Source organism: Euprymna scolopes, chromosome 9 (assembly GCF_053919585.1).
Source record: "Euprymna scolopes isolate OS-2025 chromosome 9, ASM5391958v1, whole genome shotgun sequence".
Classification (NCBI taxonomy): domain Eukaryota; kingdom Metazoa; phylum Mollusca; class Cephalopoda; order Sepiida; family Sepiolidae; genus Euprymna; species Euprymna scolopes.
The window spans coordinates 71,701,919-71,711,057 of record NC_136490.1 but is presented as its reverse complement, the minus strand read 5'-3'; the positions used below and the strand labels follow the sequence as shown (position 1 = coordinate 71,711,057).

Below are 9,139 nucleotides of genomic sequence, written 5' to 3'. Positions count from 1 at the left end.
TAATATCTAAAAATACGTTATATTTTTAAACATTAAAACAAAGTTTCTACTTTAATTACACGTTATTTGTTCTTTACTAACAATAGTCAATTAACGAACTTTCTAAAATATCCGTGTTTCATAAATTAAATTACTTACAAAATTGAAGTCAGCAAAATTATTTTCCTTTTCTTCATAAACAAGCCAATCATTTTTCATTTACTACCAGACAACGCTGGACAGGCGCAGCTAGTATATATATATATATATATATATATATATATATATATATATATATATATATATATATATATATATATATATATATATATATATATATATAGATGTTTTCATTAGCGATACTTTTTGAATGAATTCAATTATTCATACGAAATTGCATTTTTACCTAAATGCGAGTTGGGAATAATTTTCCCTTTGACCAATTTGGTACCCCCTTAAATGGGGAGCGGCATATCGATCGATGTCATTGCTGCCTAAATTTAATCTCTCTCTCTCTCTCTCTCTCTCTCTCAATGCTGTATTGAATACGCCGAACACGTATGTTCACTTTTGCAAAATGTTATTCTAAAATAAAGCGGAATCCGTGTTTACTAAATTATGTGTTGTATTATATTTACTAAACCCGGTAAAGATAAGTGGTATTGCATTCCTATAAATTTACGTTATAAAAATGAAAATATCATGCGGAATTAAATTTTAAAAATGTAAAAGAAATTTACAAAAAAAGAAAAGTTAATCTTTTCACAATATGAATCAGTGGTAGGAGAAAATAAATGACAAAATAGATTTTTTATTTATCTTTTGTTTAATAATCCATTCAGATCATCAGAATAGGGAAAACTTTAACTTTATTCTATACATACCATGGTCCTTATATCTAATATATTTATTTACCTATATTCATATTACATGTTTCGGACAAAAAACTTAAAGAAGTGCAATAAACAAACCTTTGTGAAGAATAAAGATAAGTACGATAATCACAAACGTATAAATTATGTAAATAAAAACAATATTTCTTTTTAGAAAAATCGCCAGATTATGTTTTCTAATATTTTTTTTAGAAAGTCCACAAGCTCAGAATGTTGGATATAAATTAAACAATATGAACCAAGATAAAATATTATTATATTAAAAGAAAAACAAAAAAGCCAAACTAAAACGTAGTTAATTTTCAAATTCAATAAAATTGAAAAGTATAAAATTTATCGAAAAGTTATTATCAAATAAAATTTATCGAAAAGTTATTATCAATTGACAATTATCTCAACTTGAAAATCCGACGCTAAATCGTTTTTGGGTAATTGTAACAGAGATTCCAGACAACACAAATTCAATAACTCTTTTACAAGATAACCATTTCATATTCTCTGAACATCCAATCATTTTTCTAGAATTTGAATGACTATTCAAGTGTAAAACTGCAAAACACATTAAAACCACAATTAAAATCTCAGCTTTTGTGAATTGTGCAATAGCAAATAAAAATTTGCTATTCAAAATTTGCAACAGAGGTCAACAATTCTATTCGCAGTTAAATCTTTGCAAGCTTCATTAATCATATTTCATATTGAATGAAGAAGTGTTTCCAAATTGATAACATTGTCACTTGAGATGATTGACATAACATCTAGCTTGTAATACAGAAGCGCAAATACTGATTGCTTTTTACACACCATCAAGAGAAAACAATAGGATTTTCACGGCATAATAAGAAGTGCATGATTGTATAGTAGGCCTCCACTTCTAGTCTTGAAAGACAACGGATAACTCCTGTAAGGCTGCCTACACAGGGAGTGTATTTTAAAGAAAAGATTGCTTGATACTCGGCTACACCTCCTCTGAACCAGCATTGCTTAAACTTAGTAGCAATGCAAAGTCAAAATAACTAAGAAACAATGACAGAATAAGCAAAGGACCGTCTACATACAGCACCTAGTATTCCCAAACTGGTCATCCATTTAATACTTACAAAGTTCAAGGGATACCTTAACTTCAGTGATCTTCCGAAAACTAGTGTGATTTTAAATACGGATATGGTAAGCGTCGTCACTACCTCTTTAAGTAGGCTATTCCATGGAGCAGAAAGATGGACAGAGAATGCTGCTCTCTTTTATTGATACGAAAGTGCTTCTGGTCACACCTCCCAAGAAAGGGGTGCAGCCAGTGCGCCACAGCAGAGCGCATAATAGTTTAGCGAGCCCATGAATATCAACATTGACATGGACAATTATTCATTATTTTTTGGTTGTTGCTTTGAAGCTAAAAGGGAATTGCGAGTGTTACAACTATGGACACTACACATTATTAAATACTAGGCACAGTAGTTAGATTCATTATGCAAATAATCAGCCATAGAGGCATATAGTACTGATAAGTTGATTAAGTTGTTAATCATTTTTGATTTGTGTTGTAAATAAAATTTGGTACTTGTACAGTTTAATGAAGACACTAAAAAAATGAAAATATCGAAAAAAGTTTAGATTGTATGTATCCATTTTGGACTGAAGATCTCTGAAAAAAAATTTCATTTAATTTGATCGAGTGGTTTTTTTTTTACAGCGGAAAAACACGTTTTTATGAGAGCGCGTTGAAGTCAGCCATTATGAAATTTATGGAGCACGCTACGGGGAGATAACTCCAGTTAACGCGCTGACACTCCCTCCCCATCTTTAATAATAGCTTTTCGTCCGAAAAATCGAACCTTTTGCTCAGTATCATAACAAATTGTTTTTTCGGTGTAAAAAAAATGTACTTGATGAAATTAAATGAAATTTTTTTTTTGGAGAACTTCATTCCATAACGGATACGTACAATTTAAACTTTTTTTCCATATTTTCATTTTTTAATGTCTTGATTAAACTGTACAAGTACCTAAAATTTAAACCATCTTGGAGTCTTTTATTTGAATTTATAAAATCCACAGACCTTTTAAAAAGATTCTTGGTGCTTATTTAGAATTACATTTACTTAAAAAACAAAAATACAGAAAAATCTCTATGACGTATATACTTGTCACGGAACGAAGATATCATATTTCAAAATATAACGTAAATTTAACAAGTAGTTTTTTTTAATTCAGAAAATCAAATTTAATGCGTAAATGAAGAAGAGACCTGGAGGAGCATTATGTTTTTATTTGCCAAAATTCAAGAGCGACAATTAAATTCGACTAAAGTAATTTTGTTTATATTCAAAACAATTTAAAAATCACTAAAAATCGTATAATTTGATTTTCTTTAATTAAAAAAAAATATTTGATCAATTTACGCCATTCTTCTTTCCTTGACGAGTATGTACACCATAAAGATTTTACTGTATTTTTTAAAAAATCAAATCTAATTTTAAATGAGCAGCAGATTATTTATTACTCAGAATATAGGACATAGTGCAACTGAATTATCTAGATATGACCAGTGTTGGAAAGCGGGGACCAAGAAAAGATCTTACACCGGCACATTTTTCATCTCTAGAGCCCTGCCCTTGGTACATCATTTAATGGGTCTTATGAAAACCTCTACTTACAACTGTGGTAATATGTCGACAATAGGTATTTTAGCATGAAATAGCCCCAACGGTAATGATATGCTGTAAAACAAGTTTAGTTGAATAACAGAATTTTACCATACATCACGTTGCCTTTAAGTTAATCATCAATATATTTTGTAAAAATAATAGTTGCATTTTTAATGATCCTTTTGATTGCAGTGGCTAAACAAAATGGATGTTGCGTTTAATTTCGCATCTCATATCATACTTCAGCTCTCACATTTAATCAGTGATGTTTCTAATAAATCGGAAAACTTGCTGTTTTCTTAGACGGAATTTATCTTCCTCATACTTAATGTTAACTGTTTTTTTGACCTTGAAATAGTATTTTTAGCTTCTTACATAAATTGGCTTCATACTTTGTCTGGATCTATATCCATAAAATATCAAATCGTGTATCTCTGCTGCAGAGAATGAAACTAAATCTGTAACTTTGTATCCGTTTCAAGTCTTTGTTTTTCGATTTGAATCTGGGTTTTCCTTCTTACACGCAATACTAACAAAATATTATTTGTGTTTTTTATACAGTTTCATGATATTTGATCTGATGCCTATGATTGTGTTTGCACTTTCAAACGAATATGAAATCATGTTCTCCCAATCTTTTACAACTGGTTGATTTCATTAAATACTAGGTACAGTAGTTAGATTCATCATTACTTGTAATATTAATTTAAAATTTGCAAACAAATATTAATCTTAGTTCTTATACGGGTATTGAAAAGTGTATATCACAACACTGTTAAAACACAGAATATGTTGTGATATGATTATTTAAACTTTTAAACAAACAACAAACGATTTTAATTTAATACACCAGAAAGTAACTTTTAAAAATGAAGCCATTGCTTTGGACTTTACAGTAAGTTATTTTATTTCTTGTGATTGCTTTATGATTAAGTATTAATAATCTAAAGATTATTAAAAAAATTGGAAATAAAAATTATTTAATTTTATGAGTCCAAATTTAATTTTCTTTGCACATTTATAATAAACTAGCAGGCCTACTCGACGTTGTCCAGGGCAAACGTGTAACATATTTCTATTAAAACCTCTATCTCTTTTTCCTCTCTCTATTCGACTCTGTTTCTTCCTACTCTCTTTTACGCCTCCATCTCCCCAATTTTCTCTTTCTCATCTACCCAGCCCATCTCCTCTAGCTGAACACATACATGCAAACAATTCTTTATATAATAAATTCCTCGAGGAACCAGTCAGTATCTTTTCAAATTAATAATTGAAAAATCAACACTCCTCCGACGAAAATTGACCTAGTTGACCTCCAAAGCATGAATATTTTTTTATAAATTCATTTATTATTCATCTGGGACAACACTAGTCAAAATATATTAAGTTTATGTTTCTTTGGTTTTTAGTGTTTTTTTTTTCTTTCTTTTAGTTGAATATACAAACACACATACAAACAGACAACTGCCCTTTATATAAGAAGTTATTGATTTCCTCAAAATACTAGGGACCCTGCCTACATCAATACAGAATAAATTGCCCGGGAGTATTGAATTTGAATTAAGAAAATGATTGTTCTGTTAATTTACAGGTTACAAACACAAGTCGTTTTAATAATAAGCAGAGTTAATAATTGAAATACAAAGATAGAAACGTTTTTTTTTTACATGGAAGTCACCACTTATCAAAACCCAGAAGCCACTCGGGGATAAGGGTCATTGTGTGTACAGTAATCAATGGGATAGTGTTGTAGTATTCATTAATATTGGAGATTTGATAGTGTCATTACTTAATGGGGCGGTTCATTAGGAATTTGTTTATGTTGGACTTGAAGACATCCAAGGTGAAGTCAGGAGGGAAACAGGCAAGTGGTAGAGAGTTCCACAGGCGTGCAGTTCTAAGAAAGAAACTTTGTTCATGAAATCTACGTTTTGAATTAGGCACAGATAAAGAGTGGGGAAAATTATTGACAGTGATTTCAGCTAGACGGGGGTTTATCGTGAAAGATTAGCGAGGGGAGACCAGAGATTGGAGCTCAGACGAGCACTTACCATGGAAATAGAGATAAAACAAAGATAGGCTCGCAACGTCTCTTCTGTGTGGAAGGAGGTTGCAGGGAAGAGAAAAAGGCATCCCCCACTAAGCCACAAAGCCTATTTTGTAATCTGTCAAGGAAGGATAGGTTGTTTTTAGCAACTCCTGCCCAGATGTGGCAGCAGTATTCCATCCTTGGACGTACTTGGCTTTTATATAGATAGAGAATTGCATCAGTAGTGAGATATCTTCTGGAGCGGTAGAAGGATCCTACCATTTTCCCAGCGACCTTGACAACAGACTTGATGTAAGTGTTCCATTTCAGATCAGGAGTAAAGGTCAAAACCAGAAGCTTATCAAAACATGGGGCCTCCTTAGACGAGAGCCATCCATTTCAATTGATGCCAGAGGGAGATCAGAGCGTTGATGATGTAAAGATAGTAGGAGCTTCGTTTAGATGCATTAAAAGTAACCAGCCACCTCTTCCCCCATTATACCACACGCTCAAGATCAGAGGAGAGAGAATCAGAGAACTTTGTCATTTACGGCCTTTGATGTGTTGCCATAGATGGTCGTGTCATCAGCATAGATATCAATGAATGATTTAAGTATGTGTTTTGGGAGATCATTGATGTAGATCAGGAAGAGAGTTGGGCCCAGGATGGACCCCTGAGGGACTCCAGCATTAATACTGCAGGCCTCTGATTTCTGCCTATCAACCACTACTCTTATGAGCCTATCAGAGAGAAATGATTTCATGATTGAGAAAATTTTTCCAGTTATACCATAGCTGGAAATATTGTGAAGTAGGCCTTTATGCCATACCTTATCGAAGGCCTTTGATATATGAAGAGCAATTGCCCTAGAAAGGAAGCCTTTGTTGAGAGATTCGCTAATCCTATGGGATATAACTGTTAACCCATCTGTGGTAGATCTTGCAGAACGAAAATCATATTACATGTCACTAAGAAGGTTATTTCTACTGAGGTGGTTGACTACTCTATTCAATATGGATTCCAGCAACTTACTCATTACACACAGTAGACTTATTGGTCTGTATTGAGAGGGAGATGACTTACCACCTGAATTCTTAAATATAGGGCATACTGATGAGGTTTTCCAGGGTGTTGAAAAGCACTTCTCCTTAAGACAACGCTTAAACAGTTTTGTAAGTATGGGGGCAAGTTCTGGTTGAAGCTTTTTTAACACTATAATTGGAATGCCGTCAGAGCCAGTTGCTTTATTGGAATCAAGGTTCTTGATTAGCTTGGCGACTTCACGCACAGATATTTGTATGTTACATAGTGTGTTATGTGTTATAGGCGGAAATACGGGGAGTTGATGGTCATTGTCGCATAGGATAGAATTAGCTGCAAAGTTCTTGACAAATAGTTTGACCTTGTCTGATGCTGACGAGTTGACCTCTGGTCCATTGAAAATGGTTGGGATAGAATGCACAGTTCTGTTCAGGGTCCTATTTGTTATTTGCCAAAACTGGTGGGAACCAAGCCGCTGATCAGCTACTTTGGATTTAACAGACTGAGCATATAGCTCTCTTGCATTTTTTATTACGCTTTTACAGTGGTTGCTGGCAGTCCTTAAAGCAGCTTTAGTCTCAGTGCATCTATTACATTGGTAGCTATGGAAAAAGTGATTTCTGTGCACGATGGCAGCAGCACATTCTGGAGAGAACCATGGCTGGCTGGTAGGTTTTTGTTGGAATTTTTTAGATGGTATGAATCGGTCTATGCCTACAATTAACCATTCGGTGAGATCTGATACTATAGAGGACACATCCTTTTTAAAGATGGAATGCAGAGGTAGATCAGATATGAATGTACGGAAGCTATCCCAGTAAGCCATAGACTATCGGTATACAGTACGGTGGAGAGGTACGTCTGAAGACTTATTACATTTCATTTTTATCTTAACTGATACAATGGAGTACTCTGAGGATCCCAGAGGAGATAAAATAGAACAGGAACATAGTTCAGGGGAAGTTGAAAGAAAAAGGTTTAGAAGGCTTGTATACTGACCGGTAATATCGGGCAGACGGGTGGGCTCGTGAACAATCTGAGTGAGGTCATAGGCAATCGCAAAATCATGAGAGAACCTCCCCTCATCATCGGTCTTATTTGAGTGGGTCAGCCATTCCACATTATGGACATTGAAGTCACCGCAAATGTGAATGTTAGCCGACAGATTAGCAGACGTATATGCATTGCTATTTAAGTCTAACTTGAAAAACCCTGACCGACTTATCTTTACATATTACATTAATTAATTTTAAATAAATGTACGTTTATTTCTAAATTTCTGTTTTCTGTCAACCTAATTACTTAATGATATTCAGAAAGAAAAAAAAACGATAAGAAAGCAGAAAGACATTAACTAAAAAAATCAATCTGCAAATATGCAAATAGTAATCAATAAATATGAGAAATGAAACGTAAATTGTGTTGTTTTGGTAAATCGATTCCACCCATATGATACTTTTGAGATTTTAAAAATATATAATTATTTTTATATTCTGATTAATCAGATAAGTCATAGAAAAAATTAATTTATATTTTTATTTTATATGAAAATCAACTGAAAATGTCTTCATTAAACTTTAGTCTGTTCTATTAAAGTGATATCCGTGTATTTGAGCCTTGTATTTTGTAATCTATACTATTGATAAAATTCTAAATGTTTATTTATTCATTTATTTATGTGCGTGTGTATGTGTGTGTGTGTGTGTGTGTGTGTGTGTGACTATATACGAATAAAACTTTCAAACGGATACACCGAATTGAAAATTTCTTTATTTCTCTGAAAGGTGTGAGTCCCTAGATTGTCCTTATCTATATATGGTTCGTAACGAACAACGCCGAGTCACACAAAAAGCCCAAAATACGGGTTTTGTGGCCGTTTCGTGCAATTGTTGAAAAAGCTACCTGCTCATGTCAACGGAATTTAGCACTCTATATACAGTTGCAGTAACATCTTTCAGCATACGGGCAGGATTTGTGGCACAATGGATAATGCGTCTGACTATGGATCAGAAGATTCCAGGTTCGGATCCTGGCAAGTTCGCAATAATTTTAATCATCATTTTATCCACCGTTTGGGTGATTTTGATTTGTGCATATTGGAATTTCCCATACTCTGAGTTCACAGGTAAGCATTGATGATAAGACGATGTTGAGTGTACTTCATGCTGAGTGTACTCGATTTTGTGTTTGACTCGGTGTTGTGTGTGCCAACGCGGCGCAGCCGCTAGTATATAATATTTATAATATTAAATTTAGTTCATCTGTAATCTGAGCTTCAATATATGGTCTCTCTTGCAAAAGATCTGCAACAAATACTTGTGTAGTTACATCAGTTTCCCTTACTTTTTATCTGTGTCTAAAATAAACGAAAATTCCATAAGCAAAGTTTGTTTCTTGTCTATCTATGAAACACAACACTGTGGGACTGCTTTCCAGCTAAATATAACATGATCATTTTTAAGTCTAATGTAATTAATTCTACTTAAGACTCGATAAGAGGTGACTCACATTTAGTAAAAAATAGAAGACAGGGATATTTTCATAGATTCTGG

At 33.3% G+C, this 9,139-nt stretch overlaps 1 protein-coding gene and 1 non-coding gene across 3 annotated transcripts in view; both read left to right on the top strand.

The window, feature by feature from the left end:
• The window catches only part of LOC145284706 (uncharacterized), a 2,222,015-nt gene that overhangs the window by 187,103 nt on the left and 2,025,773 nt on the right, over positions 1-9,139 (top strand). The gene's annotated exons all lie outside the window — the stretch shown is intronic.
• On the top strand, positions 8,556-8,628 carry Trnah-aug (transfer RNA histidin (anticodon AUG)). Its single transcript has one exon. It is a non-coding gene; the product is annotated as a tRNA-His (tRNA).